At 35.7% G+C, this 12,775-nt stretch overlaps 1 protein-coding gene across 1 annotated transcript in view; it reads left to right on the top strand.

The window, feature by feature from the left end:
• LOC142346283 (uncharacterized) overlaps positions 1 to 12,775 on the top strand; it is a 175,476-nt gene that overhangs the window by 16,653 nt on the left and 146,048 nt on the right. The gene's annotated exons all lie outside the window — the stretch shown is intronic.

Here is a 12,775-nt window from a genome sequence, read left to right as displayed (position 1 = left end):
TTGATCAATTTATATCTAAGTCATTTTTGTCCTCAGTACCTTCAATCCATAGTATAAGTCTTTTAAAGCCTCCCATATAAGCAGTTGATCAATTAATATCTAAGTCATTTTCATCCTCAGTACCTTCAATCCATAGTATAAGTCTTTTAAAAGCTCCCTTACTAGTAGCTGATCAATTTATATCTAAGTCATTTTTATCCTCAGTACCTTCAATCCATAGTATAAGTCTTTTAAAAGCTCCCATACTAGTAGCTGATCAATTAATAACTAAGTCTTTTTTAACCTCAGTACCTTCAATCCATAGTATAAGTCTTTTAAAAGCTCCCCCATAAGCAGTTGATCAATTAATAACAAAGTCATTTTTGTACTCAGTACCTTCAATCCGTAGTATAATTTTAAAGCCTCCCATATATGCAGTTGATCAATTAATATCTAAGTCATTTTCATCCTCAGTACCTTCAATCCATAGTATAAGTCTTTTAAAGCCTCCCTTATAAGAGGTTGATCAGTTAATATCTAAGTCATTTTTGTCCTCAGTACCTTCAATCCATAGTATAAGTCTTTTAAAGCCTCCCTTATAAGAGGTTGATCAGTTAATATCTAAGTCATTTTTGTCCTCAGTACCTTCAATCCATAGTCTAAGTCTTTTAAAGCCTCCCATATAAGCAGTTGATCAATTAATATCCATGTCATTTTTGTCCTCAGTACCTTCAATCCATAGTATAAGTCTTTTAAAGCCTCCCATATATGCAGTTGATCAATTAATATCTAAGTCATTTTTGTCCTCAGTACCTTCAATCCATAGTATAAGTCTTTTAATGCCTCCCATATAAGCAGTTGATCAATTTTTATCTAAGTCATTTTTGTCCTCTCAGTACCTTCAATCCATAATATAAGTCTTTTAAAGCCTCCCATATAAGCAGTTGATCAATTAATATCTAAGTCATTTTTGCCTCAGTACCTTCAATCCATAGTATAAGTCTTTTAAAGCCTCCCATATAAGCAGTTGATCAATTAATATCTAAGTCATTTTTGTCCTCAGTACCTTCAATCCATAGTATAAGTCTTTTAAAGCCCCCCATATAAGCAGTTGATCAATTACTATCTAAGTCATTTTTGTCCTCAGTACCTTCAATCCATAGTATAAGTCTTTTAAAGCCCCCCATATAAGCAGTTGATCAATTAATATCTAAGTCATTTTTGTCCTCAGTACCTTCAATCCATAGTATAAGTCTTTTAAAGCCCCCCATATAAGCAGTTGATCAATTAATATCTAAGTCATTTTTGTCCTCAGTACCTTCAATCCATAGTATAAGTCTTTTAAAGCCTCCCATATAAGCAGTTGATCAATTAATATCTAAGTCATTTTTGTCCTCAGTACCTTCAATCCATAATATAAGTCTTTTAAAGCCTCCCATATAAGCAGTTGATCAATTTATATCTAAGTCATTTTTGTCCTCAGTACCTTCAATCCATAGTATAAGTCTTTTAAAGCCTCCCATATAAGCAGTTGATCAATTAATATCTAAGTCATTTTCATCCTCAGTACCTTCAATCCGTAGTATAAGTCTTTTAAAAGCTCCCTTACTAGTAGCTGATCAATTTATATCTAAGTCATTTTTATCCTCAGTACCTTCAATCCATAGTATAAGTCTTTTAAAAGCTCCCATACTAGTAGCTGATCAATTAATAACTAAGTCTTTTTTAACCTCAGTACCTTCAATCCATAGTATAAGTCTTTTAAAAGCTCCCCCATAAGCAGTTGATCAATTAATAACAAAGTCATTTTTGTACTCAGTACCTTCAATCCATAGTATAATTTTAAAGCCTCCCATATATGCAGTTGATCAATTAATATCTAAGTCATTTTCATCCTCAGTACCTTCAATCCATAGTATAAGTCTTTTAAAGCCTCCCTTATAAGAGGTTGATCAGTTAATATCTAAGTCATTTTTGTCCTCAGTACCTTCAATCCATAGTCTAAGTCTTTTAAAGCCTCCCATATAAGCAGTTGATCAATTAATATCCATGTCATTTTTGTCCTCAGTACCTTCAATCCATAGTATAAGTCTTTTAAAGCCTCCCATATAAGCAGTTGATCAATTAATATCTCAGTCATTTTTGTCCTCAGTACCTTCAATCCATAGTATAAGTCTTTCAAAGCCTCCCATATATGCAGTTGATCAATTAATATCTAAGTCATTTTTGTCCTCAGTACCTTCAATCCATAGTATAAGTCTTTTAAAGCCTCCCATATAAGCAGTTGATCAATTTTTATCTAAGTCATTTTTGTCCTCTCAGTACCTTCAATCCATAATATAAGTCTTTTAAAGCCTCCCATATAAGCAGTTGATCAATTAATATCTAAGTCATTTTTGCCTCAGTACCTTCAATCCATAGTATAAGTCTTTTAAAGCCTCCCATATAAGCAGTTGATCAATTAATATCTAAGTCATTTTTGTCCTCAGTACCTTCAATCCATAGTATAAGTCTTTTAAAGCCCCCCATATAAGCAGTTGATCAATTAATATCTAAGTCATTTTTGTCCTCAGTACCTTCAATCCATAGTATAAGTCTTTTAAAGCCCCCCATATAAGCAGTTGATCAATTAATATCTAAGTCATTTTTGTCCTCAGTACCTTCAATCCATAGTATAAGTCTTTTAAAGCCTCCCATATAAGCAGTTGATCAATTAATATCTAAGTCATTTTTGTCCTCAGTACCTTCAATCCATAGTATAAGTCTTTTAAAGCCTCCCATATAAGCATTTGATCAATTAATATCTAAGTCGTTTTTGTCCTCAGTACCTTCAATCCATAGTGTAAGTGTTTAAAATGCTTCGCTATCATATGAAAATGCTAAAAGAGTGTCTTTTTATTCGCGATCAAAACTCCTCTTTGTCAAGAAAAAATTAGGAACATGTTCATAGTTACCTCCGTAGATCATCTGTGTCGATTGTAGCAATCTGTCATAATCTACCCTACAACTGATCAAAGTGTCTAAGTGAACTCAGTGAGTGTTTGTGAATGGTGGTGCGTGTTAAAAGTTTGTGAACTGGTGCCGTCTAATTTTCGCAATGGGGTTTCTTTAAACCAGCAAGGTCCGCTTCTCAATCATTGGGGTTGCCAAAGCTAAGAAGGCATGGAGTTTACTGGCGTCAAGCGAGTACAGTTCCTGCTACTCTTCAGACTGTTTATTTCAAGACTTTGTACTCCAGACAAGATATTAAAATTAATTCCCAATATATAGAATTAGCAACAAACAAAATATAAAGGTGAGCAACATCAGAAATTGGTGATTAACTAAAATGTCATGAGACAAAGAGGAGAGTTTTGAAATAAAAAACCCAAAAACTGGTCAAAAAGATGTAAAACTTTAAAGGACTAACTGAATTATTCCTTTTCTGCAGTCGGTTTCCAACTTGCTCTCCTCGTTGCTCTCCACCTTGCTCTCCGCTTTGCACTCCCTTTTGCTCTCCACACTACTTTGTTCAGCCACAAAAATGTCACCAATACACTTAATATGTACAAGTTAAAACCCCTTAGGTATCCAGCAGGTAGCTTAGGATCCAATACACAAGTTATTTTTCACCAATACTCTTGATATGTACAAGTTAAAACCCCTTAGGTATCTAGCAGGTAGCTTAGGATCCAATACGCAAGTTATTTTTCACCAATACCGTTGATATGTACAAGTTAAAACCCCTTAGGTATCCAGCAGGTAGCTTAGGATCCAAAACACAAGTTATTTTTCACCAATACTCTTGATATGTACAAGTTAAAACCCCTTAGGTATCCTGCAGGTAGCTTAGGATCCAAAACACAAGTTATTTTTCACCAATACTCTTGATATGTACAAGTTAAAACTCGCTTAGGTAACCCCAAGGTAGCTTAGGATCCAATACACAAGTTTTTTTTCACCAATACTCTTGATATGTACAAGTTTAAACTCGCTTAGGTAACCCCAAGGTAGCTTAGGATCCAATACACAAGTTATTTTTCACCAATTCTCTTGATATGTACAAGTTTAAACTCGCTTAGGTAACCATCAGGTAGCTTAGGATCTAAAACACAAGTTATATTTCACCAATTCTCTTGATATGTACAAGTTAAAACCCTTAGGTAACCCCAAGGTAGCTTAGGATCCAAAACACAAGTTATTTTTCACCAATACTCTTGATATGTACAAGTTTAAACTCGCTTAGGTAACCCCAAGGTAGCTTAGGATCCAATACACAAGTTATTTTTCACCAATACTCTTGATATGTACAAGTTTAAACTCGCTTAGGTAACCCCAAGGTAGCTTAGGATCCAATACACAAGTTATTTTTCACCAATACTCTTGATATGTACAAGTTAAAACTCGCTTAGGTATCCAGCAGGTAGCTTAGGATCCAATACACAAGTTATTTTTCACCAATACTCTTGATATGTACAAGTTAAAACCCCTTAGGTAACCCCTAGGTAGCATAGGATCCAAAACACACATCTCTAACTCATAAAAACCAAGGTGCACTCTATTTATTTTAGAACGAGATCTCCTACTCAAACCTTTCCAAAGCAAGAAACTTTCAATAAAGCAGCAACACTCACAATTAAGCTGTGTAAATGCAAATCATAAAATCACTACATAAGTCTTCAATTCAAAAGGGTTAGTTTTTGGTCCACGTTGGATTTGTTTCTTCTTTTTGTTGTTTCATTGCGTTGCGAGCCTTGATAGCAGCCTTGCGTTTACAGTACGGTTCAAGAGTGGAAAATTTTTTGCATGTCTCGGCTTTTCTAATCACTGTTTGGGCTGTTGACAGTTTTTCCGATGCAGCATCATAAAAAATTTTTGCTTGATTTTTCATCTTCTGAGCCTCTTGCTGGCACGAATCGCAAAACGTTGGCTAGCCGGACTGGGGAACGAGAAAATTCTGTTGTAGTTTTCTCCTTTTTAGGCTGTGGATATGATAATGAATCCAGAACCACTCTTCTCGGAGATTTCAACCCGCTAGTAACATTTGATTTTGTTGGAGTTAGCGTGAATGATGGGTGCCCTTGGATCTAGAATAAGAAAAAGTTTTAACATTTTTTGTTCTATACAGTGTCTAAATTTTCAAGCTGGTGGTGCTTGATACAAGAGCGTGTGATTAAGGCATATGCTTTGCTTCACACTTTAGTATGAAGAACATTTAGGTAAAGGATAAACAAATCTGGATTATATCAGCTTGATCCTTAAGTTAGCTAAAAGTAACTAAATTAAATAACTACCTTCCATTGTTTTTTGAATCGGACCTTTAAGGGAAAGGCTTCCTTTGGTTGAATTGTTCCTTCCGTCCCGTCTTCTTGACCGGAACAAATAGGCGGGGACATTGTTACTGCCTTCTTGTTTTCTCTTTTCTGTTCGTTTTCGTACACTTTTTTTGGTTGAACAGAGAGTAATTCGGGGTCTGTTTCAAAAGCTGTAAAGTGTGTAGCGTTTTGCTCGGGCGAGGAGCATAAGTCAACAACCTCTACGACATGTGGTTGGCATATATTACACATATCAGGGTCATTCACACCATCCTGGCAAACGCATGCACCTAAAACAAGTTGCTTTTCAAATAGTAGTTAAACCTCAGTTCTATAACCTTACCTTACAACCCTTGACATACGACAAGTTTCTCCCAAACTTGAATTCCCTGTTTTAAGGGCAAAATAATGCTCATGACTCTTCATAAGTTCTAATGGTTGTAGACTGAAGGTTCTACGTGAAGAAGTAGAAATTACTAACCGATTTTAGAAAAAGAAGTAGATTGCATATCACCCTCCTGTAGCATCTTGGCTGGAATGCTTTCCGGTCTGTAAGACAAAACCTTGTTAATTGAATTAAATGGTTTAACAGTCAGCTCAGTTAACAAACAATTTGTAAAGTGATGATTCAATCCGTGAGCGTTGTTTTGGAGTACCCTTCGTCTGACCAGGGTGCTCGAAAACGTTGACGAGCTGGCAAATTATTGGCTGTAAACCAGTTCGCCTTGTTAATCGGTATTTTGCGACAGCTTTACTAAATTCTGGGTTAAACCAGACAAAGTACTAATAATTCAATGATTAGAGTGACGCGACAAGGTACAAAGGTCCCTGCAGATAATTGTAAAAATTAGCAACCGAATCAAGAAATTAGCACTTTTATAGCACTACATGTAAAGTCAAGTGACTTATCGATAAGGAATGTCTACGCACAGTATCAAGCATGACAATTAAATAGCAAAGTAAGATTGGCTAATCTGTATTGACAATAGCAACTCAAGTGTACCCTACAGCGAGTACAATATGGTGTATTAAACATATTCATATAAGTATTACAACACACTTTGAATAATATGAAGCAGAGACTGAATTCATACTAAGCTTGCAAATGGCCGAATCTCGGAGAGCATATTGTAGTTCGAAGCCAGAATATATACATGTTTACTGCAAAGTACATATTAACCACCAATGGCGGAACCTGAATATATACAAATATAACCTCACAGATTTTATACACCTTTGGTCCAATGGTACAAGATCCGCTTCCCACGCACTAGATCAGGGTTCGAATCCCACTGGGGCGAAAATCCTTTTGCAAGTGCCCCCCCCTGTATGTTCCCCTAGTCACTATTATCTACTCATATCAGTTTTTTGCCGTGGCTTATCAGTATTTTTTGTGCAAGCATTGTTTATATTGAAAACAACTTCAGAAAAGATTGGGCTATTTTAATTGTATTTTTTTGTCAATAATGTCAAATGTTTTTTGTACCGGAAGAAAAGTTTCCCAAGATTTTGTGCGCTCTTCCCTATGTTTTGGAGAGATTTGGAAAGGTTAAATTTTGGGATAATAATTTTGTATCCTTCCTGCTGTTATGAAGCCGAGGTTAATCCTGGTCAAGTTGAATTTAGTGAGTAGGTTTAAACTCGTGCTGATTTGAGTACCTTTTAAAAAGCTTTGTTAAAGCTTAATTTTAATCGAAAAAAGTTTTACAAATCGCTACGGAAAGTTATGCGCTACGGAAAATAAAATTGCGTAAACTTGCGATCAAAATGAAAATTTTTTTTTAATTATCAAAAATCGAGAAAATTCAAATCTAAACCACCCTGATGTAAAATATCAGAGCTCTGAATAACCTTACTGGTGGTAACAGTTGCTGGAATGAAGCAATTCATGTAAAGATGTGGGTCGTTTTACGCCTCGGAGAGGATTATTTCCATTCTACAGGTTTTTACCGCTCGAGGAGTGTTGGGTTTCCTTGAGGTTTTTAAACCGGAAGTATTTTGTTCATACGGCGTTTTTACCTAAAGGCGGAAGTGATTTAAATTGCCATGTGAACTAATTGTGTCTGAGTGAGAGAAAATTTCATGATCGTGTGCTGCATTCAGTGAATGACTTTCTGACTTTGAAAAGTGTTCTTTCTCCGAATGGCACATATAGATCTGTTTTTTTTTTGTCGTTTTTACTCCAATTGACCCGTTTTTTTGCTTGTAATTTAGTTTGTGCTTGTAATTTGTGGGAATAATTTTTGTTTGAAGCGTTTCTAATTTGAAACCCTGTAAAATTGATAGCACAGTGTTTACTTAATAATGCATTTCATGTTCAAAATTGGAACACAGCTCTAAATTTTTCAGTTATTTTTTGTCTTCCATTAAGTTTTTGGAGTTTTTGTCAGGCTTTCTTCAAGTATCGGTGCCTGTGGCAATTGGCCATTGATATATTATGCAATAAATCCCTCGTTAGAACGTAAAACTTGTAATCCGATTTTGTTTCTGTCGCATTTCTGAGCGTTCTTTGTTGTAATTAAAAAGAAGACTTTTTGTGCACCGTCAGAGACTTTGAATTACTTTTAGTAGGGATAGAAGCATTTTTTGACGTAAGTTCTGTGAAATTCAGTAGAAAAAAAGTGCAAGAATAATTAAAAAAGGTTTTGACTATTGAATTTTTTTTGGAATGCTGGAAGGCTTACTTTTTTCAAAAAAAAAAAATATGGGAGGAAAGCTATTTATTCTTCTAAGGACCGAAAGCTAAAAAGTGAACTGGTTTTGTTTTTCGATTTCATTGTTTTAGATGTTTTCAATTGCTGACGAATGAGAAGCAATTATTGTGTGTCTTTTTATGCAAAATTTTTGCTTGACAGTTTTTGCGCTTTTCTAGAATAATCTTTGACTTCTCAAGTGAATTTTTTCGCACTTCTTGATTTTTTAGTGAATTCAACTGCTCTCACTCCAAAATAATGTTTGTTGTGCAAACAAAACCGATTGTTAGAGATAAATGAGAAGGGCTTTATAGCCGAGTGATTACTGCCTCTGGCGAGTTTTGAGAATTGAACTCAGGAGGTCGGGGTTCAAACCCTACCTTCGTCTGATTTTTTTTGCAGCCATAAAGAAGATTTGGCGCCCCGCCTGTCACTCAGCAGCAATTTTTCCGACTTTAGTCAGTTTATCTTTTTAATTGAGTGTATATTTTCCATACTCTAACATGTTTCGTTCTAACATTCTCCAAAAACCTGTAGTTTGTTTTCCGTATCAATTTTAGAATAGTAATGATATAATTTAGCTTTTTCCCCTTTTCATGAGATTCCATTAAAATGCGGAAATTAAATTTCGATAGAATTCCATTTAAAGCTTTGGACTTAATAATACTTTGCAAACATATCTGAGGCGTCGGTTTTGGTTTCACAATTTTTTTCCTTTCAATATTATTCCGTTTTGAATTTTTTCAATTCATTAAATTTTTGCGGTTTGAAATTGTTTTTTCTATCCAACAAGATAAGTAGCTCTTTTTTGATGCTACCACAACCGACGCCTCAGATATGTTTTAAATTTTTCTATGTTTTTTTTTGCACTCAAAATTTTAATTTTTTTTTTACAAAAATGGCCATATCTCGGGTTCTAGTGACGCTAAAGGGGTAATTTTTTTCCACAAAAGCCATCCCTATCTGGGTACTCCTTTAGCACGCACTAGTTCTTGGTTATTGAGTAGATGAAAATTTTAATTTATGATAAATTAAGCTAATATCAATCGTTGAAATTCCTGTTAAGCTTTCAAACAAGTTTCGCCTGGCAAGCAAATTGTACAGCTTAAAAGCAGAAAGCATCACTTCTAGTAATTTGTGGTTTTTCAAGACAAATAGGTGATTCAGAAACGTTTCAGAATGCAATTGGTTTAAAGACCTTAGAACAAATTTCAAAAGCTCGTAGATGTGCAGTTCATAGACCGTAAGAATTTTCTTCGAAAAACTATCTTCGCTGTGATCCATACGTTTGCGAAAATAATTAAATTTCAAGTTTTTTTCTGAAGAAGATATATTTTTGATAGGCAGGAATAAGGGAATAAGATAGCATCCATAAACCAAAATACCGTATTGGATGATTTGTCAATTTGTTTCACTTAAATTTACTGGTATGTGTTGATGATGCATCAATTCAAGATGGCCAAAGCCAATATTAGAAAAGTTGAAACTCTTCCCGCCAAAAAAGTGGGAACTTGACTTCGTCCAAATAACACGTGTAAAACAGTAACTCTCCGATAAAAGAGACTGAACTTAACATTATCTTACTGAATTTACATTACTAGAAACGTGTTCTCTACACATAGAGTACATAGATTTTTGGTGATTTTCTGTGCGAATTTTTTTTTTCGCAATCCTTCGGATAAACATATTTTCTTGCTCAGAAGCACCCCATTTTTTTCGTCCGCTCTATTGAATATAATTCGAGTTTATTGGTGACAGTTTGGTGGTGGAATTCTAATTTACACTGTTACTGGAATTCTAAAAAATTTACTTGTTGGCCGAATTCTGTCTTGTTGGTGTTCTACGACAATGGGTATTCTATGACAATGGGTATTCTATGACAAGGGGTGTTCTTTGACGACATTTTTTTAATATACCGAAAAAAATCAAAATCTGAACTGTGACATTTTTTTGGAAAATACAGGTTCCAGTAGTCACCTAGAGAAGGCCATGACATTTGTTTTCGGTTTCAGACGTTGCCGCAGATGATCGCCCTAGGTCTCAGACATTACTTAAGAAGCCCCTGTTCCCCTTTAAAAAAGATTGATTCAAAAACTGGTATTTTTCTTACCATAGCTCGAGCAAAGAAGCAACTGTTAGTTTTCTGAAAGTTCTGGCAATATTTCAAACTTTTAGTCAAAAAATTACTGATTCTTTTGCAACTTTTCGATTAAAAAGTTGATAACAGTTAAAGCTCAGGCGCATCAAAACAAAAATCAAGTGTCGTTTTTATCTTGTTAGAAAAAGACACGCTTGCTAACAAAAAAGCCCTAAAAAGGTTTTGATAGAAAAGTTTTACTTTTTCAGAATCAGAGATTAAAGTTTGTTGAAATCTTTTTCAACTTTTCTTTCTAGATGAATGGCTGCTCTTTCATTGGAAAGAAAAGCTCTTTGCTGGTTTGAACAGCAGCAATAAATTCATTAAGCAAAACAAGAAAGTTTTTGCTGCCTTTGCTAAGTCATTGAAAAGTGAAAGCTACATGAGCCAGAATATTTAAAAGCAATTGATCGAAAAGCTAGCTGATAAGCAAGATCATTTTGTACGCTTCATGCAATTTTCCAACTCAGATAGCAAAATCTTGATCAATACTTAGGGCAACATAGCTTCTACAATGCTCAGATTTTTCTTTTATTTTGTCCTCTGTCTCAGCAGTTACAGTTGAAGTCCCTTTTTCCCTGGTTACAGACGTTACCAATTAGATGAAGGAAGTTTTTTTTCCAAAGGTCACAGTAGTCACCAACTGTCACAGTAGAAAAACTGGTTTCAGACGTCACCTTAAAAGATGATGAAGATTGATGATGAAGATTGACTAGTTTTATATGTTACCTTCACATAAAAGATTCTTCAGTTGGTGTTCAAAACGGCAAAAGTAAAAGAAACTGTTCAACAGAAAAGATCACACTACAAAAAAGATTCTTTGCAAGCTACCTAATTTGTGTTCAATAGCTCGTGTTGCCTGAACGCATCGCCTTTGTCCTAATTACGAATTAAGTGAAGCTTTTTTCTATTGCTTGCCTCAGAAACGATTGGTTAGGGTATCGTTCAATTGAAAAAAAAACATCTGGATTTTAATTGTGAGCAACTAACAAAAGCAAAAGTCCTTGGTCTAATGTAACAATTATTCAGTCAAAAAAAGTTTATTGGTCAAAAGTTCATAAACAGAACTAGCAATTATTTGAGTCTGTTGAGAAAAAAACGGTTTGCGTTCACACGTTCGAGAGTTTTCCGTTTTTCTCAAACGAAAAGTCATAAAGCTAGATTTAGCTTCAATTATAGTGTAACTGTTTTTGGAGGAATTTGCTCTGGGTAAAATTATCAAACCAAGAACATATTAGGTCTAATTGTTGAATTGGTGTTGGGAATCTCAACCCCCTTACTTCATAAAAGTTGCGCCGCGAAGAAATTTCAGGCCGTTTTTACCTATCTCTGATTAAGAAAGAACTCGGAAAAGACAAAGAGATCAAAACAACAAGATGACAAAGAAAAAATCTCAGAGCTGCCAAATGGCACTGAACATTTTCAAGATGTCAGAATTGAATTTCAAGAATCAGCTTGATCTTCTGCTAACCGCAATTTCGGATCAGCTCGATCTTCTGCAAACGGATCATTGTGATCATTCTAGGGAGCAAGAGGCTTACATCAGATGTCTTCCACACCATCATGGTTGAGACCGAAAGCATGCAGAACTCTCAACCACTTACTCATGTGGCTGACGTACCAGACAATGAAGAACCCATCACCCCAAATCATTTTCTGGTGCAGAGACCTTACAATTCACTGCCACCAGGAGACTTTTCATCAACCATGCCAGCATCCTTCAAGTGGAAAAACGTGCAGCAGCTTCTGAACCACGCCTGGAGACGCCTAGTTAAAGAGTACCTTCCCACTTTAACGAAGCGAAGCAAATGGTCCGAACAGGGTGATTCGTTGAAAGTCAATGACCTGGTGTGGATCCTCAAAGACCTCACTCCGCGTGGGATATGGCCTCTGGGACGAATTGTGGAAACTTCGCCTGGAAAAGATGAATCTGTACGCGTTGTCAAGGTAAAAACGGCTTACGGTACGTACGTCCGCCCGGTTGCCGGTCTCGCACGTGTTTTGGTTGATTAGCCGGTTTTTGCTCACTTTTTCTCGAAATGGAAATCGAGGTAACGCGAGCTACCCTCTGGTCTCTGGGTTACATCATTCACCCCTTCTCTGTTTAATTTATGGGTTTCCTCTCCCCGGAGCCTGTTGATGACGCATCAATTCAAGATAGCCAAAGCCAATATTAGAAAAGTTGAAACTCTTCCCGCCAAAAAAGTGGGAACTTGACTTCGTCCAAATAACACGTGTAAAACAGTAACTCTCCGATAAAAGAGACTGAACTTAACATTATCTTACTGAATTTACATTACTAGAAACGTGTTCTCTATACATAGAGTACAGTATGTAAAGTGGTATGTAATAACCTCTGACGTCATTTGAAGCCCCCTTGTGAATTTAGTTACCATCACCCGCCTCGAATGAAGCAGGTTGTGGTAATTCAAGCTCCCACCAGAAGTTCGAGAGAATTTCTGCTCACGCTAGTCGTTGGTTTCGGCAGTTTTTGGGATGGTGTTTGTTAAAAATTATCAAAATAATAGCCAGTTGGGTGCTAGTTTCATAGAATTGACTTAAAATGGTAAAATCAAAGACACTTGCGAATTGAGTCGAGTCAAGTGATTCAGCAGTCCATTTCATTTTCGAAAAATTCAATTTGAAAATTGTAACTTGCACATTTCAATATA

The sequence above is a fragment of the Convolutriloba macropyga genome, chromosome 9 (genome assembly GCF_964194025.1).
Source record: "Convolutriloba macropyga chromosome 9, txConMacr16.3, whole genome shotgun sequence".
Classification (NCBI taxonomy): domain Eukaryota; kingdom Metazoa; phylum Xenacoelomorpha; order Acoela; family Convolutidae; genus Convolutriloba; species Convolutriloba macropyga.
Note: the sequence above shows the minus strand (reverse complement) of the source record. Positions and strands in the feature narration are given on the sequence as shown.